Below are 21,484 nucleotides of genomic sequence, written 5' to 3'. Positions count from 1 at the left end.
CCTGCTCTGGGAATTTCCACATAGCTGTGGTCACTGCCAAAAAAAAAAAAAAAAAAAAAAAAGTTACTGCAAGATAATGGCTGTAATTCCCCGTGATGTGTAATACATCCTTGTTGTTTATCTGTTTTTATATAGTAGTTTGTATATCTTAATGCTATACCCATAATTCTCTCCTTCCCTTTCCTTCTCTTTTTGGTAACCAGTAGTTTGTTTTCCATATCTGTTAGTCTGTTTCTGTTTTGCACATACATCGGTTTGTATTAATTAATTAATTAATTAATTTATTTTTCTCTTTAGAGCTGCACCCATGGCATATGGAAGTTCCCAGGCTAGGGGTTGAATCTGAGCTACAGCTGCTGGCCTATGCCACAGCCACAGCAGCACCATATCCGAACTGCATCTGTGACCTATATCACAGCTCATGGTAACACTGGATCCTTAACACACTGAGCAAGGCCAGGGATCAAACCTGCAACCTCATGGATCCTAGTCAGGTTCATTAACCAATGAGCTATGAAGAGAACTCCAGTTTTTATTAATTTTAGATTCCATATTTAAATGAGATCATACAGTATCGTTCTTTTTCTGACTTATTTCACTAAACATAATATCCTCTAGGTCCATCCACATTGCTGCAAGTGACAGAATTCATTCTTTTTAATGGCTGAGTAATATTCCATTTGTCCGTTGATGGATACTTGGGTTTCTTCCATATCTCAGCTATTGTTAATAGTACTGTTATGAACATTGGAGTGCATGTATCTTTTTTGAATGAGTGTTTTCATTTTTTCTTAATACATACCCAGAAATGGAATTGCTGGATCATATGGTAGTTTTTATTTTTAGTTTTTTGAGGAACTTCCATATTTTCTCTAGTGGTTGCATGAATTTACATTCTCACAAAGTGTATGAGGATTTCCTTTTCTCCACATTCTCCACAGCATTTGTTGTTTATAGACTTTTGATAATAGCCATTTTGACAGGTGTGAGGTGGTATCTTGTTTTGATTGATTTATTTATTTTTTCATGTATAATGATTTTTATTTTTTCCATTATAGCTGGTTTACAGTGTTCTGTCAATTTTCTACTGTATAGCAAGGTGACCCAGTTACACATGTATGTGTACATTCTTTTTTCTCACATTATCATGCTCCATCATAAGTGACTAGATATAATTCCCAGTGCTATATAGCAGGATCTCATTGCTAATCCATTCCAAAGGCAATAGCTTGCATCTATTAACCCCAAATTCCCAATACATCCCACTCCCCCTTGGCAAACACAAGTCATGGAGAACAGACTTGTTTTGATTTGTATTTCTCTGATAATTATGGATGTTGAACATTTTTTTCATATGTCTGTTAGCCATATGTGTGTCTTCTTTGGAAAAACATCTATTCAGGTCCTCTACCCATTTTTTTTAAAAGTCAAGTTGTTTGTCTGTTTTTTGATATTGAGTTGTGTTGGATATTAACCCCTTACCAGTCATATCATTTGTGAATATTTTTTCCCATTCATAGATCATCTTATGTTTGTCAATGATTTCCTTAGCTGTGTGAAAGCTTTAAAATTTAATTGGGTCCCAAGTGTTTATTTTAGCCTTTATGTCTTTTGCTCTTACAGAAATATATTTCAATCCAGAAATATATTTCTATGATTTATGTCTGAGTGTTGTGCCAGTGTTCTCTCCTATGAGTTTTATGGTTCCAAGTCTTACACTTAGGTCATTAATCCATTTTGAGTTTATTTTAGTATGAGGTGGTGTGAGAAAATGTTCTGATCTCATTCTTTTACATATAGCTATTCAGTTTTTTCCAGCACCATTTGGTGAAGAGACTGTCTTTTCTCCATTGCATATTTTTGCCTCCTCAGTCATAGATTAACTGACCATGGGTGCATGGGTTTATTTCTGGGCTTTCTATTCTATTCCACTGGTCTATGTGTCTGTTTTTGAGTCAGTACCATACTGTTTTGATTACTGCAGTTTTGTAGTATAGTCTGAAGTCTGAGAGGTGATACCTCCAGCTTTGTTCTTTTTTCTCTAGATTGTTTGGCAATTTGGATTTTTTTGTTGTTCCATATGAATTTTAGGATTTTTTTTTCTGGTTCTGTGAAAAATGTTATGGTTATTTTGATAGAGATTTCATTGTCTAGTGTGGCCATTTTAACAATATTAATTCTTCCAATCTGAGAGCATAGGGTATCTTTCCATTTCTTTGTATCATCTTCAGTTTCTTCCATCAAAGTTTTATACTTTTCAGAATATATGTTTCACATCCTTGGTGAAATTTATTCTCAGGTATTTTATTCTTTTGATATAATTTTAATTGGGATTGGCTTTTTACTTTCTCTGATAGTTCAGTATTAGTGTGAAAGAAGCAACAGATTGCTGTGTGTTAATCTTGTACCCTGTGACTTTGCAGAATTCATTTATTAGTTCTAATAGTTTCTGGGTGGAGACTTAGGGTTTTCTATATAAAGTATCCTGTCATCTGATAGTGGCAGTTTTACCTCTTCTCTTCTCATTTGGATGCCTTTTATTTCTTTTTTTTTTTCTTTTTTTTCTTTTTGTCTGATTACTGTGTCTAGGACTTCCAGTTCCAATACTATGTTAAATAGAAGTGGTGAGAGTCAGTATCTGTGCCTTGTTCCTCAATTTAGAGGAAAGGTTTTCACATTTTTCATTGTTGATTATGATTTTAGCTGATGTTATGAGTCTGTCATAAATGCCATTATGTAAAAATATGTTCCCTCTACACCCAAACGGATGAGAGTTTTAAAGTTTTTAATAATGAATAGATGGATTTTTTTAACAAATTTTTTTTAATTGAAGTTTAGTGGCTGTACAATATTATGGAAGTTACAGGTGTATAATAGAGTGATTCACAGAATTTAAGGGTTATACTCCATTTGTAGGTATTATAAATTATTGTCTATATTCCCTGTGTTGTGCAATATATCTTTGTAGCTTATTTTATACCTAATAGTTTGTATCTTTAACTCCTCTTTCCCTATATTGCCTCACCCCTCCTTCCCTCTCCCCACTGGTAACCAATAGTTTGATCTTTATATTTGTGATTCTGTTTCTTTTTTGTTATATACACGTTTTATTTTTTTGTATTTTTTAGATGCTATATACATGATATCATACAGAATTTGTCTTTCTCTGATTATAAATGGGTGTTGAATTTTGTTGAACACTTTTTCTGAATCTATTGAGAAATCACGTGATTTTTATCCTTCCTTTTGTTAATGTGGTGTATCACACTCATTGATTTGTGAATGTTGACCCATCCTTGTGTCCCTGGAATAAATGCAACTTGATCATGGTGCATGATCTCGTTTATATATTGTTGGGTTCAGTTTGCTAATATTTTCTGGAGGATTTTTGCATCTATGTTTGTAAATGATCATGGCCTGTAAATTCCTTTTTATGCGTTGTCTTTTGTCTTGGTATCAGGGTAATGGTGGCCTCATAGAAATAGAATGAATTTGGAAGTGCTCTATCATCCTTAATTTTTTAGAGTAGTTTGAGAATGATAGGTATTTTTCATTCTTTATCTGGTAAGTTGTTGTTTCCATTGTAGTATGTATGTATGTATGTATGTATGTATGTATTTTGGCTACACCCATTGCATATGCAAGTTCCTGAGCCAGGGGTCAAATCTGAGCCACAGCTGCAACCTATGCTGCATCTGTGTCAATGCCAGATCCCTAATCCATTGTGCCAGCCAGGGATTGAACCCACACCTCTGCAGAGATCATGCCGAATCCTTAACCCGCTGCACCACAGCAGGACTTCCTAGTATTTTTTTTCCAGAGGTTTTTCTTTGTTCTTTCAATTGATATTAGTTCCTCTGCCTTTTTAATTTGCTTATCTCCTTACTTCTGTGAATTTAGGTGAAATAGATACCTACTGAGGCCTTGAAGGGGTGTTCTTGTGTGGAAGTGTCACTATATAGACTACATGCCTATGATTCCTTTGTGGGAGAGTGCAATTTGACATAGATCAAAATCATGTCTTTCCTTAAGGTGTGCTGGCAACTGTTGACTTGGTAGAGCTGGAGATGGAGAGCTTAGAGCCAGTTCTGGGTGTGAGGCAGAACTTCTGTGCTCAGTGGCTGCCACTGCCCTATCAGTGGTGGGGTTTGATCCCAACGTGCTGGAGCAAAAACCCTGAAGTTTGGGTTTGAGCTAGATCAGTTCCCTTTATGTATGTGTTTTCCCTCTTTTGCACTGTGACTTTTGCCCCATAGAAGGGGAGCGTTCAAGAAAGTGAGGCCCATGAGCTGACAGAGGTCCTACATGCTGACTGTGTAAGTATCTGTGATTCTGTTCAGACACAGCCTTGGATGCAAGTCCCCTTTTTCTCTCACATCCGATCACTGCCTTCCTCCTCTGCTACCTGTCCTCTGTTGAAATGTTCCTCAGGCTTGGAGATGCCCGCATTTACTTTCTTAATGTATCCGTGAAATGACTGCCATCAGAGATTTGGATGGGGCTGGATTCTGAAGCACCACTTGAGTAATTATCAAAAGTGACTGCTGCTGTCCCATGTATGCTCTGCCCCAGGACGAGGTAGCTTTGTATCTCTGGATCAAGTCTTTTTCCCAGTCATGAGCACCTCAAATTCAGTGCCAAGCTGTAGCATGGATTGAGAGGGACTTGAGTCTTCATTCGGCTCAGGCTCTGGCATGCAGCAAAGGTGGTTGTGGGAAACCCTGCAGCCCCTTGTGCGGACCTCTCTCTGCCCTGCCTTGTGGTCAAGTCCCCTTAGTCTCTCATGGCTCATCACTGTCCCCAGCTTTGGCTTTTCCTGCCCTGAAGGCCCTGCTGGCCTTTAAAGTCATGTTCTGGGGGTTCATGTTTCCAGTGTAGAACCCCCTCGCTGGGGAGCCTGATGTGGGGCTTGGACCCCTCGATCCTTGGGAAGACCCTCTGCAGTTGTGATTATCCTCCTCTTCGTGGGTTGTATCCAGGCATTTGGGTCTTGGCTATACTATGCCTCCAACCCTCCTACCCACCTTGTGCTTCCTTCTTTATATTTTTAGTCTTTTAAGATCTTTTCTGCTAGTCATTCTCTGCAAGTAGTTGTAATTTTGCTGTGCTGTGCAAGCAGGTGAGGTCAGTGTCTTCCTATTTTAATCTTGGCCACCCATCACCTGAAAATCTGGAAATTTGTGTAAAGTCTCTAATTTTAAACAATAGTTCATTTTAATTTTAAAAACTAAAAAGGCTAGCAAAACAAACATGATCTTCTATGGGCCATGAGAGCTGGTGTAAGCTACCACCAAAGACTGTCACAGAGGATAAAGTGTGGAGCAATCTGCAGTGAGAGCTACCATGCTGAGAGCCCTGGGGACAGAAGCGGTAGTTTCTAGGGAAGATAAAGATAGGGAGGGCACTTGGATCTACTGTGATAAATAATTCAGGGATAATAAAAGCCTGAAGAGTGACAGAACTTTGTAGGAGGGGATGGATTATAGATATAATATGGAAAAATAATTAAATATGGGTCATAAGAGACAAGGAGATAGTTAAAACAATTCTTGGGTTTTGTTTGAGTAAACATATATACACCAAAGTGAGAAGGAGGGGCTAGTTGTGCAGGACGGGTAGGGTATTTGGAGAGAAAGTTAGCCTGTTCAACTGGAGTTATAACTTGGAAGTGTGTGGACAACTAAAGCAATTAGCAATTTGGGTGTAGCTTTTTGAAGTTTGGTCATTTGGAAGCAGCAGTTGGAATTTGAGATTCTGATGATCAGTGAGGTAATAAGAGAGAGAACCCAGGGAGCATGTAATTTGATAAATGTAATGGCATTTATCAAACTTACTAGCCTGCAGAAAACTTTCATAAGAATAATGAATGAAGGGAATGCACACAGGAGTTGATCACTTATAATACATACTGAGGAGAATGTAGAAAGTGATATATAATTTTTCTGGTAAATTAATTGCCGCAGTGTATGGTAACATGGTGTTCATATGCATGTTTTTTTCCTTTGTAGCAAAACAAAAAATTACAATACTAAAAATTAGAAAAATAATTTTATTTTTATTTTTTGACAACAAAATATGTGATCATTTTAATAAAATATAACATGTTGGATTTTCTTTTTACATTATGATGACATCTCTAAGTATGTTTTATTGCTTGTTTAGATTACATACCCGTTTTTCATATAGGGATCACGATGCTGAGCTGGACCCTCATACTGAGTACCCCTTCAAGTCAATTTCCATACTGGGCTTTCATTGCAATGTAGTGTGAATTTACTATTTTATGCAGGTATGTTGTAGGAAAGGTAAAAACAAACATATATTCAGAAATTCAGCTACTCCTTAATTAGGCTGATCAATAATTAATAATTGCTTCTTTTTGGAAATATCACTTTTAAATAAAAATTGTGATCGCTAATCTTCATTTTTATTTGTCAAGAGATATTTTCAAAAATAAGATTTTTCTTTTCATTTAAATATTTCTTTTCTTAGCCAGAAATGAATGAGGCCTGAGTCTGTGTAATATAAACATTTAATATAGGGTAACTATCATGTGATACTATGAATTTATGTAGTATAAATATTTAATATAGGATAAAGATTAAAATGTATTTATTCACTCAATAAATATTTATTGCATTCCTACTTTGTACAGATTCTCTTTTAGGTATTTGACATGCACCCATGAATAAAATAAATAAAAATCTCTACCTTTATGAATATTATATTTTGTGTTTAGAGAAACACAAAAGAAATAATTTATTCTTTCCAACCTTAGTTTTAAGTTTTATCAGGGAAGGTATGGAGTAGCATTTATTCTAGAGCTAGTTTAGTCTGCTACCAAGATGTGGCCCATTTTGGGGTTTCTCCTGAATGCACTGGAGAGCAGGTTTCCCCACTCTATTGGTCAGAATTGGAATGTCTTCTGCCCCTCTGCAAGCTCTGGAAAATGTTCTCACTTAACTCTCCAGTCATCCATGCTTGTCCTGGTGGAGATTCACCCTATACCTGTATCACTTAGTATTCAGACAAAGATTCAAGCAGACTCTGATGCAGATTTCTAGTGCTCTTTCTGCATAGCTCTCCCATCTGCAAAGCCTTGACTTCTCAACTCAAGGAGGCTGCTGCACTTTGCTTGGAAACTGGGTCACAGCCTTGAAAGTGCCTCTAGGCTCAGGGCAACTCGGGGTGGTGGCGGGGCTTGTTTCATTTGCTTTTCTTCTCTGAGGAGACAATCCTAACCCGTTGTCAAATGTCATGTATTTTATCTAGTTGTCCACTTTCTACTGTGGGAGGGCAAATTTGGAGCCAATCACTCTGTCAGAGAGAAGAGGCCCTTTTTGACCCATGGAATGTCACTTTCCTCACTAGAGTGTAGTAGATTTGAGTTTTTTTTTTAAAGCAGTAAATAAATAAAATCCAACAAAATAAAATCTAAAAATAACCTCAGCAAATTTTCTATGCCTCAAAAATTATAAAAATTGTTACAAAGGTAATATGGGCTAAGCTCAGAAGGAATAATGACAACTCTAAAGTGGTCCAGGCAGGGCCCACAGAGGAGAAATATTCAGAGCTCAAAGAAATAAATTTGAGTAAAAATACTTAAAAATAATAGAAGTCCCCATTGCAGAAACAAGCCCGACTTATATCCATGAAGATGTAGGTTCAATCCCTGGCCTTGCTCAGTGGGTTAAGGATCCAGTGTTGCTATGAACCGTGGTGTAGGTCACAGTCACTGCTGGGATCTGGTGTTGCTGTGGCTGTGGGGTAGGCCAGCAGCTCTAGTTCCAGTTCAACCCCTAGCCCAGGAACTTCCATATGTTGCAAGTGCAGTCCTAAAAAAAGAAGAGATAATGGTAATAATTATGCCAACATTTTGTGTGTGTGTGTGTGTGTGCGCACATGTGTGCACCCCAGTTTGGCTGCAGTATAGTGGTCTTACAGGAAAACAGATAGAATTATAAATCAGAATAATAGTAGAGGAGTTTGTAGATTAAATGGAAAGTGCAGCCTTAATATTTGTATAAGCCACCAGTCAAATAGGCTTGAAGATCAAACAGGCCCTTCCATTTGGGCCATTGAGTCAATTTTGAAACACAGGGAGAGATGTCAGTTCCTGAAAACACTTTTCTATTGCTAGTGCTAACCTCACACCCAAGTCTGTTTTGCATTCATGATGTCAAGCAGTAATAAACATGTCTTAAAATAACATCATGCCTTTCAATACAAAAGGTTCTTAAGTTACCCTTGTTCCATATATAAATAAATCCTGTAGGAGCACTCATTCTGTAATGTGCTGAAAGGTAGCCATTTCTGGGAAAGGAAACCCAGCAACTGTTTACTGACTCAAAGTAATTGTGATTAATAGAAAATGTATCTCTTATGACCCTTCTTAGTTTGGGGATCTCCTTTCTCCACTCAGACCTGTTGCCTGCTTCTCTCTCTCTCCCTCCAACTCTCTCACCACCTGCACCACATTTGTATGCATAAACCTTTAGTAAACTGGCACAGTAGGAAATAATGTAAACCTGTTTTTCCCACTCTCAGTGCATTTCCTCATATCTACCCCCTTACAATTTAGAATTAGAATACAAAAAAAGCTACAATAATTAGTTCAACAGTTCATCTTGTTCACAATTTTTTTTTCTCTGATAGAGATAATCCAGTTTGCTGTCTGATAAATATTAAAATATATAATTCTCCAAACATCCTCTAGTACTTGAATGACTTGTCCTTGACTATCAACACTATATTACTAAGCCTTTCTTATATTTATTTCATAATTAATTTTGTGTTTAATTTCACATAATTTTGAATAAATTATATGTGATATACAATCCAAAATGTATAAGATGATATGCCTTTCCTTCATAAGCACTCACTTCTCTTCCCTGAAAGTAATCCCTGTTACTTTTTTTTTTTTTTTTTTTGCTTTTTAGGGTTGCACCCATGGCATATGGAAGTTTCCAGGCTAGCGGTTGAATAGGAGCTGCAGCTAGCTGCCTGCCTACACCACAGCCACAACAATGCAGAATCCCAGCCGTGACTGTGACCTGCACCACAGCTCACAGCAATGCCAGATCCCCAACCCACTGAGCAGCCAGGGATTGAATGCGCATTCTCATGGATACTAGTCAGATTTGTTTCCGCTGCACCAAATAAATAAAAGTGGGGAACTCCCAATTTACTTATTTTGTATGTGTACTTTTCCAGAGATTGTAAATGCAACCCCCCACACACCTATCTGTAAGCATTTATGAAAAAATGAATATTTTGTGTATATGTGTACATATTCTTTTACACAATGCTTTTCTAAAATATGTTAATATAATTATTTTAGGAAACACACATATGCATAGCATCTACATAGTACTCTTTTTAAAAATTTTAGATGATGGTTTACAATGTACCAATTTCTGCTGTACAGCAAAGTAAACCCATGCATACATTTGTGTATGTATATATCTTATTTAATGTTATTTTCCATCATGGTCTATCCCAAGAGATTGGATGTAGTTCCCTGTGCTATAGTAGGACCTTGTTCATGTGTAGTATCTTTGTCGATTTAGCTAGTCCATAATTTATGAGCTTTAGTTTATTTCAAGTATTTAGCTATTATAAATATTGGTGCAATAAGTACTCATGTACAGAAATTGGTTTTGAAATGTGTGTGTATATAAGACAAATTTCTAAAAGTGTGATTATTGTTATAAATCATATATCCATTTTCTGTGATGATTGATATGCTGAATTGCCAGGCATAGATGTTGCATCAGTTTACATGCCCATCAAAAATGTATGAGATTCCTTGTTTCCTCATGCCCTTGTAACAGTATATATGTTTTTTAATATTTATAAATCAGCTACAAAAAGAGTTGTTTTTAGTTTTAATCTGTGTATCTCTATTTTTACAAATGAAATTGAGCATGTTTTCATATGTTTAAGAGCTATTCAGATTTCTGTTCTCTGAGTAATGTGTCCATTGCTGCTTTTGCTGTTAGGTTGTTGGTTTATTTGTAGGAGTTTCTAGTTTAGTAAATTGATTCTTCTCTGTGATGTGCATTGCAAATATCTTCACACATGCCTTTCAGTATTGATAATGATGTTTTTGCTATGCAGATATTTCTAACTTTTAAACAGTTGAATTTATCAATCATTTCTTGTATGGCTTCTGGGTTTTGTATCACACTTAGAAAGGCCTTTAGTACTCTAAGTTTATAAATAAATCATCTCATTCTTTATGCCTTTTATGGTTACACTTTTCACATTTAAAATCTTAATATACCTGAACTTTATTTTGATGTAAGAAGTAAGTAGGGATCAGATGCTATGTTATTCTATTTGGCTACCAGTGTTCCAATATCACTTTTGAGAAATCCATCATTTCCTCTTTGATACATAATGCTACTTTTATATATACCTATACACAAATAAATTCATTTGAAATTTAGATTTATTCCTGTGATCTCAATTCTATTCCATTGATTTAGTCTTTATTTATTTTTATTATTTTTTATTTTCTATATGAATGTAGAAATAAATTTCTCATTTTAAAATAGATTGATGGTATATGTATTGAAATCATTAAACCTATAGGTTAATACAGGAAGAATTGATATCTTTATGATGTTCAAAGGCAGGATGACTTCTGATGAATAGATAGCATCAGACTGCCAGACTACCTTAACTTCTTAAGTTCAGACACTACCTACCACTCACAATTTTGGTGACCTTGGGTAAGTAAAACTTTCTGTCTCTGACTGAATGATGAAAAAAAGAACAATAATAGTATTAACATCATAGGGCACTTGTGAAGATGAAGAATTAAGATTCAGATTTAGATTAAGAATTAAGAATCAAATTAAGATTAAGAACCAGATAAAAATCTTAGAACAAGAGTTCCTGTCGGCTCAGTGGTTAATGAATCCGACTAGAAACCATGAAGTTGTGGGTTTGATCCCTGGCCTCGCTCAGTGGGTTCAGGATCTGGTGTTGCCGTGATTTGTGGTGTAGTTTGCAGATGCGGCTTGGATCACACATTGCTGTGGCTCTGGTGTAGGCCAGTGGCTATAGCTCTGATAAGTCCCCTAGCTTGGGAACCTCTGTATGCCACAGGTACAGTCCTAGCAAAGACAAAAAAAAAAAAAAAAAAAAAAAAAAAAAGAAAAAAAACCTTAGAACAATGCATCATATTCACTATATTATAAATCCTCACATTATAATTGAATCTTCTTATCAAAGAGAATAACTTTCTGTGTATTAAAGTCTCATTTTTGGCTTTTTTTTTTTTCTTGGCTATGCCCATGGCATGTGAAAGTTTCTGGGTCAGGGATCCAGCCTGCACCACAGCAGCAGCCTGAGAAGCTGAAGTGACAATGCTGGATCTTTAACCTGCTGTACCACAAGGGAACTTCTCATTTTGATTATATAGTACATAATCTTTTGCATTTGACTTCTCTTTCATTTACCATATATTTTAAACATTTGAATCTTTTATTCATATATATCTTTTTTTCATATTGATCTCACAGGCTTATTTTTATAGTTATTTCTCATAATATTTTTGTGGCTGTTGTAAATGGATTATTTTTGGTTTTTAGTTTTGTATTGAGATATATAATTCATGCAAGTATCTTTTTGCACTAATTTATTTTTTTTATTTTTTTTTTAATTTTTTTTGTCTTTTTGCCATTTCTTGGGCCGCTCCTGCGGCATATGGAGGTTCCCAGGCTAGGGGTCTAATCAGAGCTGCAGCCACCGGCCACGCCAAAGCCACAGCAATGCAGGATCCAAGCCGCGTCTGCAACCTACACCACAGCTCACAGTAACGCAGGATCGTTAACCCACTGAGCAAGGGCAGGGACCAAACCCGCAACCTCATGGTTCCCAGTCGGATTTGTTAACCACTGCACCACGACGGTGCACTAATTTTGCACTAATTTAAAGTGTACATTTGATGCATTATAACAAATGAATATTGTGTAACAAATACCAAAATTATAATACAGGATATTTCTATGAGTCTCAAAAGTTCCCATGTACCTCTTTTTAGCCAATCTTATTCCATCACCTCAAGTCCTTACCTTTGGCAATTTCTTTTACCTTTCTGTCTTTACAGCTTTGCTTTTTCTATAATTTAATATAAATGGAATTATATGCATAATCTTTTGCATCTGACTTCTTTCATGTACCATATTATTTTTAATAATCATCCATGCTGTTCTACAGTTGTCGTTTACTTTTTATTGCTAAGTAGTGTTCCATTTTATGAGTGAATATACCACATTTTGTTTATTCATTCACCAGTTGAGGGATAATTGGGTTGCTTCTAGTTTTAGGCTGTAATGAATTAAGCTGCTTTGCCATGAACATTCAATACTACTCTTTGTTTGGACATAAGGTTTTATTTTTCTTAGATAAAATCTTAGAATTTGGGTTGTATTATAAATGTATATTTAAGTTTTAAAGAAATTACTAAAATATTTTCCAAATATGGCTGCATTATTTTCCATTTCTACCAGTAATATATGTGTTCCAGTTTTCCTACATCCTCAGCAATACTTGGTATTGTCAGCCTTTTAAAATTTAACCAGTCTAGTTGTATTTCATTGTGGTTCTGATTTTTATTTCCCTAATGATTAATGATGTTGAGCATCTTTCATGTGTTTATCTGTTCACTTCTTGAGTTAATTTGTTATTGAACTTTAAGTTTATATATTCTGGATATAGTTTTATCAGATAATTTTCTCCCAGTCTCTGCCTAGCCTTTTCATTTTCTTCACAGTTATTTTGAAGAGCAAAAATTTATGATTTTTCTAAATCTCCAACCAAGAAATATTTGCCTAACCTAATTACACAGACATTTTCTTAAGAGTCCTTCTAAAATTTTACAGTTTTAGCTTTTATATATAGATCTATTTCTCTTTGAGTTTATTTTTTACATAGGATGTAAAATTAGGATCAAGTTTATGGGGGCGAGTGGGTTTTGGGCATATGGACATCCAGTTTTTTCCACACTATCTTTGGAAAATCTTTTATTTTCAGATTGTTACTTTTGTTGAAAATTAATTCAACTATATAGTCTATCTCTGGGCTCTTCATTATAGCTCATTGGTCTATTTCTGTCCTCATCCCAGTACCAAACTCTTTTGTTTATTGTAGCTTTATAATAAGTGTTGAAATTAGTGTGTGTTCTCCAAATTAGTTTTTTTTTTGAAATTATTTTAGCTGTTCTAGTTCCTCTGCTTGTCATATAAATTTTAGAATCAGCTTATTAATTTTGTCAGGAAAATCTGTACTTTTACTGGGATTGTATCTACAGATCATTTTGATCAGGAATCCATTGGGAGATCAATTTAGGGAGAATTGACATCTTAAAATATTGGTCCTTTTATTTATAAACCTGTCATATCTTTATTTTTTAAGGTTTTTTTTTTATAATTTTTTAGCATTTTTCATAGTTTTCTACATACAAATCGTATATTTTGTGAAATTTATCCTTAAATATTTTATATTTTTAGGTGCTATTAAGATGGAATTAAAAAATTTCAATCTAAGATTGCTTGTTGCTGGTATAAAGAAACACAGACTGATATTTGTAAATTACACTTGTGTCATTTGACCCTGCTAAACTCACTTTTTTTGATAGATTCCTTAGGATTTCCTACATAGAAGATCATGTCATCTGTGAATAGTTTCACCTCTTTCTTTCCAATAGGTATGTCCTTAATGTTTTTTATATTGCCTTATTATACTTGACTGGACCTAGAGTACAGTGGTGAATAGATGTAAAAATGGACATCTTTGTATTGTTTCTGATCTAGGTAAAAAAACATTCAGTTTACTACAGTGAGATAAAGTGTTAGCTGTGGGTTCTTTGTAGATATCTCTTAGGTTAAGTTCCTATTTCTAGTTTACTGACAGTTTTTATTATGACTGGATATGGAATTTTGTTAAATGTTTTTCCTTCTATCAAGATGATCATCTTTCTTTTTTTGTCTGTTAAATGGTGAATTGCATTGATTGACTTTTGAATGTTAAGTCAGTAGTACATTCCCAAAATAAAACCAAATTCAGTGTATTGTCATTTGCATATATTTCTGGATTCTAATTGCTTTAACTTTTTAGAGAATTTCTGTATTTATGTTCATGAAGGATACGTGTTCATAGTTTACTTGTAATGTCTACCTGTGTTTGGTATCAGGGTAATGTTGGCCTCATAAAATGAGTAAGGTAGTGTTTATTTCTCTTCTATTTTCTGGAAGATTTAATGTGGATTTAGTGTTACTCTTCTTTAAATGTTTGGAGAATTCAGCATTTAAACCATCTGAACTTAGGTATATCTTTGTGGGAAGATTTTAAAATTTAAATTAAATTTATTTGATAGATACAGGGAAATTTATTTAGGTTATCTATTTCCTCTTGAATGATCTTTGGTAGTTTTTGTCTTTCAAGCCACTTTCAGATGATCACTTTTATTAGTATAGTTTTTCATAGTTATGTTGTTATCATTTTGATGTTTGTAAGATCACTGTAAGTGATGTCAGTGTTTAATTTCTGATGTTAGAAATTCATGTCTTTTATCTGGTCAGTCTGGCTAGATGTTTATGGATTTCATTGGTCTTTTTAAAGATCAAGATTTTGGTTTCATTGCTTTTCTTCTTTTTCTATCTTTTATTTCATTGACTTATTTTTTATTTCCTTCCTTATACTTTTATTGGGTTTAATTTATCCTTCTTCCACCGATTTCATATGTTCGAAATATGTAGGTCATTTATTTCAATCTTTTCTCCTTTTAAACACAAGTGTTAAATAATATAAATTTTCCATAAACCACTGCTTTAATTTAACTCTACAAATTTTGGCACATTATGTTTCTGTTTTCATTCAGTGTCAATTTTCTTAGATCTCCTTATGAAGTCTTATCTTTTGAGTTATTTGGAAGTGTCTTATTTAATTGCCCAGTATTAGGGGGATTTTCCAAATACCTTTCTGTTAATCATCATTTTAGTTTAATCTCATTGTGGACCAAGAATATATTTTGCATGACTTTCATAGTCTTAAATCAATTAAGATAATTGTTTATTACTTAGAAATTGTTATTATTACCTAGAATACAATTTTAATTTTTACTTGTGAATGTTTCATATGCACTTGTAAAATATGAATAATCTGCAGTTGTTGAGTGTTCTGTTAAAGTTAAGTTGGTTGCTAGTAATGTTCAGGTCTTCTATGTCTTTATTGGTTTTCTGTCTGAAATCCGATAATATTTTTCTTTTAATTGGAGTGCCTATACCATTTGTGTTTAAAGTCATTATCAGTATTATTCTATTTAAATCCATATTTTTGGTGTCTACTTTGATCTACTTTTTTGTTGCATAGATACCTCTTCTTTGATTTTTGCTTTTTTCTCGTTTTATAGAGATATAATCAACACACATTATTATATAATTTTAAGGTGTAGAGAATAATGGTTTGACATATGTATTGTAAAGTTAGTACCACAATAAGTTTAGTTAGCAACTATTATCTTATACAGATACAATTAAAAAGAATTAAACTTTTTTTTTCTTGTGATGAGAACTCTTAGGATTTGCTCTCTTAGCAAATTTCATATGTATCATAGTGTTAACTATAACCATTATGTTTTATGTTACATCCCTAGTACTTACTTATTTTATGACTGGAAGTTTGTATCTCTTGAAAATTGAAGGTGTTTCACTCTCCCCAAACTCTCATTTCATTCATTCTCTGCAATTAAATGAATTACTAGCATCATTTTGGGTTGCCCCTTCTTGCACTGCAGTCTGGAAAATTCCTCCACATAGTAAGATGGTACCTTTGCAAGGCCCAGTTTAGTCAACTTCCCTCAGGTATCACAGTGTTGGTCTTTTGCCCCCTATTGTCTTTCATATGATTTTCAAAAAAGGTATATGATCTTCTGGTTGTTTAAAGTAGGAGACTAAATCCTTTCTCTGTTATTCCATCTCTTTTGAAGAGAACTAAATGGATTCTGCTATTAAAATGTCTAAATAATCATTGCTTATATATGAAGAATTTGGATATCTGCCCATGATTTTCATACTCACAAATCTCACATAATTCTGTTATTTTGGCAATGTTTTTTAATCATTAGCATTTTCCTAGTATATTGTCATACCATAGATAATATTGCCTACTTTTTTTTCTAATTTTATACGTTTTCTTTTTCCTTTTATCTAATTGCATTGGATAGTACTTCTGCTAATATTAAATAATAGTGATGATAGTGCATAACCCATGTCTTTATATGTGTTTATATATATAATTAGTATCAAATATTTTGGACTTGAATTCTGAATATATACAATCTATAACTAAAGGATTACTTTCATTTTCTTAAAACTACTTTTAAGTTTCAAGCTAACTTAATAAATATTTGATAATGATACCTTGTGCCTTCTCCTCAGGCAGCCCCAACCTCCCCCCAAAAAGCTTCATTTTCTTTCATCCAAATATTTGTAATCATAATCTTTGCAAAACACTCCTTCTTATTTTCTGTTTTTGTACTTTTTTCACAGGATATTTGTAAAAATCCAGTATTAAACAAATTAAAATTTGTTTCAAGAATTTTCCAATAATGCGTGGATTATTGTTGTTTTAAAAGATATTTTCAGAGAACAATTTGTAATAACACTCAGATTCCTTTGGGGGCTGCAATTGGGAGTTCAGAGCCTGTTAAAGGATTTTAAACAACTTTTACTAATTTAGTTCAGTTTTTTTTTTTTAGCTTTAAAATCTACTCTTATGGAAATTCAACAGCCTCTTATTTCCTTATCTTCCCTTTTATACAACCTCATAACATGATGTAATATTTAAATTTACATTTATATGGTACTTTTAACTTTCCTAAAATATTTTCTCTTTATGATTAAGTAACTGTTCTCCTGGGTCAGCTAGACCCAAGGAATCTTCCTGGCATATACAATACCTTCAGGTAGCCTCCTACCTGACTTCTCTAGTGGTTCTTGATGTCCTGGATAAACCTCAAATATCTTGGATTTAGAACAATTAATTCCTATTATAATGTTGTGAATATTTACATTGGTTTGAATTTAATTTTACATTCACAACCCATTTCATTTACTTTTTGAAATATTATTTTCTTATTTCTTGTTGGAAAAAACTCACTAATTCTGTTACAAAGAGGTATAAGAACAAAGTCTTAATAAATGAAAATTTAAGTTTTGTGAGAAAAACCCATATAATTTTATTATTAAGTACATATAGTAATCTCAGTAGTAACAAATAATGGATTACCACTTGCAGTCTTTATTTGAGGAGGAGGCAAAAATAATTCAACTACTCATTTATAAGTAGGTTTGTCAAAAGTGTTGAAGGTATTTTGCCTTCTTAAGTGGGTTATGCTTACATAGAAATTTGTTTTTTACATTTACTTCATTATCAAGATTAAACATCGCAACAACCCTAATGTTACAAGTGGTTATGTATCTGACCTTACTAATGGTTAAAAAAAGAAAACGACAATGGGGATCAATGGCAAGAATCTAAAACTGTACAGTTAGTTTTCCATTCTATGGTAATACAATATACCTGCTGCTTTTTGGTTGGTATAGCAGTAAAGATGATACTAGTATTGTAACCAAACAAGTTTTGAGAATAGCGTAATCACTCAATAAATACCCTCTGTGATAGAATGCATTACTGGCCCAAATTATCTCCTCTGAGTCCATAACCTTTTTCATATAACTTTTTGGTGTCCTCCCATTTGGACTCTGGGCTCAGCAATATGCTTTGCTTTGGCCAGTGGAGGTTCAAAGATTTGATACAGTAGAAGGTGTAATGGATTGTCCTTTTTTCCACTCTGGCCATTGCTATAAGAACATTCTGGACCAGCCTTATGGAGGATCAGAGACATGTGGAATAACTTCACCCACAGATGGGTAGGTCAGCCAGCCAAATAAGAGATGTGAAAGAGCCTAGGCAAGGCCAACCTACAGCAGCAGGCCAACCTAGCCAGCCAACCCCAGATAAATAAGTGAGCTATTTAGATCAGCAGAGCCATCTAATGGCCACCTCAGGTGTGTGAGCAATAAGTACTTTTATGTCACCGAGGTTTTCTTGTTGCTTGCTTTGTAACAATAATAAATCAACATTATTGTGGCGATAGGTAACTGATATTCCCATTAAATGGACAAATCCTGTCTGAATTATTTTATTATTTCACGCATACATTTATTGACTTTCTAGATAGATAAAGGGGCTTTGAGGGCAGGAAGTCACCTTCTTAATATCTTATATCTCATCCTGCCTTGATCATCCTTCTATAAAATTATTATTATTATTATTATTATTATTAGTTTTGCTTTTTAGGGTCGCACCTGTGGCATATGGAGGTTCTCAGGCTAGGAGTCAAAACAGAGCTACAGCTGCTGGCCTATGCCACAGCCACAGCAACGCAGGATCCGAGCAGCATCTGCGAGCTATACCACAGCTCATGGCACCACTGGATCCTTAACCCACTGAGCAAGCCAGGAATCGAACCCACAACCTCATGGTTCCTAGTGGGATTCGTTTCCATTGCGCCACAACAGGAACTCTATCCTTCTATAAAATTAAAAATTGACACCTCCTTCTATAAAATTTAAATGTGTTTATTTTAAACTAGTGATACTAAATTTTAATAGTTTCTTTGGCACTCTTGTACTGCCTCATTGTTATATCTTTTTGAATAGAAATTGATAAACCAATAAATTACTTTAAAATTATTCAAGTAATTTCCTTTATAACTAATATTCAATTGATATAAAAAGATCTGTACATAGAAAAACAAAACACATACATATTTATATAGGTAGATAATTAAAATGTTAAACTGATTTTATACTTTTGTGCTTTCAAAAACATTGCCACTTTTTGCCATTTAAATTATTTTTTATGAATCCTCAAACCAGTAAAGAAAATTGACCTTTGCTAAGAGAATCTAACCTTGCATTTTTTCCTCCTTTTAATTCCAAATATGCAATCGCAACATTACATTAACATAGATTTTTGCATTTAATATGCAATAAAATGAGTTGGTAAACATTAAATTGTAACAGTGATCAGCTTTTAATGTAATTAAATATGGCAAAACAAATCAGTGCTTGGTTCTTAATTGATTTTGATTGTATTGTGTAGACAATCTCATTGGATTATGTGTTCATTATGGAAAAGAAAGCAAAATCAAAACAAACAAGTCAACCCTCCAGCATTTTCAGCCCTTGTATCCATCCACATGCACTCTCCAGTGTGAATATTAAAGGGAATTAATTTTGAGTCACTGGCACTAATAGATGTCATTTCCTTAAGAATCTTTTAGTTATTCTGAAATGTGGAAATAATTTGAAAAAAATTCTGATGCAGATCAACTAATTACAAAAGGAGATATCCTAGTGTTTTCAAAATTATGATTCAAAGAGACATAGTTTAGTACACTGACAATATTGAAACACATTTGGAGAACTGTTCGAATGTTGAAGAGTTTAATATATAGCCATAGGTATTTCCCCTTCTGTGTGTATTTGTATTACCTAAAAAAACTGTGAGCATCAAGCAAGAATGGAAATTCCAAGATATCAGTTCAAAATAATGTCATGAATTTGTTGGCGCTAAAAGAATTTAAAGAAGACATATTTTCATTCTAAATAAATTTTTTTGGGGGAAAATAGGAATGGGATTAATGAATATGCTATTTGATTAATTTGATATAAAATATACCTAAGATAGAATTCAGTGGAACAAAAGTATAGGTGTAAAAATTTAGGACTTCCTTGAGTCATTTTATAGTTCATGTTTCCTTATGATAAAAGTTGTCTGATTATCCTGAGGTCAATTTCCCTAGATGAGAACCTGATTTGGAGATTTCAATTCAAATGACTTTTTTGGCTTTTGTTTGTTTTCTTGAGGACCTGTTCCCAGAATAAAAAAACTGTAAGGAAGTGACAAACACCAAATAGAATAGAGTAGATGAAGAAGCTAAGAAAGGATGTGGCATTCCCATCGTGGCTCAGCGGAAACAAATCTGACTAGCATCCATAGGAAGCAGGTTCGATCCCTGGCCTCGTTTAGTGGGTTAAGGATCCTGCATTTCCATGAGCTGTGATGTAGGTCACAGACACTGCTCATATGGGTCATTGTTGTTGATGTGGCATAGGCCAGTGGCTATAGCTCTGATTTGACGCCTAGCCTGGGAACCAGCGCTAAGACAAAAAAAAAAAAAAAGATGTGCTTTTGCAGAAGGCTATGTCCAGCCTGATCCTGTGGGGAGATCTAGAATATGAATGGCACCCAGAGCGTTTCATTGAGTTAAATTGGATTTTATATGCTTGTATCAATTATTGGCTGCAGGCTAAGCTCCTCCCCTGGGTGGGTGGGAGCATCTGTAACCACAAAGACATCTGTGAGAGAGGTGTCTCCACCGGGCCCAGCACATTATTATCTGAAGAAGGGAGCAGTTGTGTGCCATTGTAGCCAAAACTTAACAGCAGGTGGGGAGGGGTACCCTGGCAGGACAGGGGATCTGGGAAAGGAATTAATGGCATCTACTATAGTTACAATCTGTGTCGAAACACTTGGTCAAATAAATTGTTTTCTACATTTCCAGTGCTCTTAGCCCTATTTCTCATATTCCTTACTGATCATTTCCCTATTTGTTTATTTTTGTTTTAAACTAGTTCTCATCTCTTTAAAAAATATGTCTGCATTTGAGATATGTATATCATGCTTTTATATATTCAATTCAGCATAATATCTAGTTGTCAATTCGTAAATTGCCTGCTATTGCTTAATGGAAAGTAAATTTAAGCTTCACCAATGACTTTTATGAATTCATCAAAGACGTATGGTGAGAAAATCCTAAGTTTTTTCTAAGAAAGCATTTTTCTTAACTAGCTTTATCTGTGAGGGCAGAAGGTGCACAGTGGTCAATATTTGCTAGCAAAACTGGCATATTATTTGACACATTCTTTTTTATTTTCTTCTGTAGCAAAGCAATAATCTAAAACTAATGCAAATTGATGGTCACATTGGATTTTTATGGAAACACATATTCTGGTTTTTTGAAAGCTTTTTTTTTCCCCTTTTCCTATTGTAATTTATGTTCACTCTGGAAAATTTACAGAAAAAAGTCTATTCTTATAGTGCTCATGAAATATCAACAAAAATGACTTAATTTGGACAGATTTTATTGACTAATTTCCTTTCTCTGGAGATATTTGGAAACCTGAAAATAGCAAAGTGAAATTAAATCTATTATCCTTAATTAAAAAGTGGTATGAAGTCATACATTAGTCTGATGACTTCCAAATTCCCATTGTCAACAATGGAAGTCAAGCCCATTGAAACTTTTCCTGATTAAATTCAGAATAAGATTATAAATTTATCCATCATCTTTAAATAATCAGGTTTTCTTTCTATCTTCTTTTCTTTATGTCTTTGTAAGAAA

General features: G+C 34.2%; 1 long non-coding RNA gene across 16 annotated transcripts in view; it reads left to right on the top strand.

Moving 5' to 3' along the window:
- LOC106505379 (uncharacterized) overlaps window positions 1-21,484 on the top strand; it is a 916,097-nt gene that overhangs the window by 288,907 nt on the left and 605,706 nt on the right. For 9 of the 16 annotated variants that reach the window (XR_014824119.1, XR_014824126.1, XR_014824122.1 and 6 more), the window contains one exon: window positions 13,649-13,717. The exons of the other annotated variants lie outside the window; for them this stretch is intronic. This is a non-coding gene — a long non-coding RNA (uncharacterized LOC106505379). The remainder of the gene's footprint in view (window positions 1-13,648; window positions 13,718-21,484) is intronic. 16 annotated transcript variants of the gene reach the window in all.

The sequence above is a fragment of the Sus scrofa genome, chromosome 13 (assembly GCF_054392235.1).
Source record: "Sus scrofa isolate SSC_HxYL_T2T_F1_AM1 chromosome 13, Sscrofa_HxYL_maternal_Yorkshire_Landrace_v2.0, whole genome shotgun sequence".
In the NCBI taxonomy this organism is placed as follows: Eukaryota; Metazoa; Chordata; class Mammalia; order Artiodactyla; family Suidae; genus Sus; species Sus scrofa.
The sequence above is the reverse complement of the archived record's forward strand: the minus strand, read 5'-3'. Positions and strand labels throughout refer to the sequence as shown.